Below are 509 nucleotides of genomic sequence, written 5' to 3' on the forward strand. Positions count from 1 at the left end.
GAAGTAAGTCCAATGGAATCTCTATGGTCTCATTTTGAGCCTCAGATTCCCATGGTTCCTCATTGGGGAACTCATTGGAGGCCAGTGGACGTCCATTGAGGTCTTCCTCAGTGGCATTCACTGCCTCTTCCTCCTCTCCTAATTCGGCCATGTTGATGGCTTTGCACTCTCCTTTTGGATTTTCTTCTGTATTGCTTGGAAGAGTACTAGGAGGGAGTTCAGTAATTTTCTTGCTCAGCTGACCCACTTGTCCTTCCAAATTTCTGATGGAGGACCTTGTTTCAGTCATGAAACTTTGAGTGGTTTTGATTAGATCAGAGACCATGGTTGCTAAGTCAGAGGTATTCTGCTTAGAACTCTCTGTCTGTTGCTGAGAAGATGATGGAAAAGGCTTACCATTGTTAAACCTGTTTCTTCCATCATTATTATTGAAACCTTGTTGAGGTCTCTTCTGTTGATCCTTCCATGAGAGATTTGGATGATTTCTCCATGAAGGATTATAGGTGTTT

The sequence above is a fragment of the Arachis duranensis genome, chromosome 3 (genome assembly GCF_000817695.3).
Source record: "Arachis duranensis cultivar V14167 chromosome 3, aradu.V14167.gnm2.J7QH, whole genome shotgun sequence".
Lineage (NCBI taxonomy): Eukaryota > Viridiplantae > Streptophyta > Magnoliopsida > Fabales > Fabaceae > Arachis > Arachis duranensis.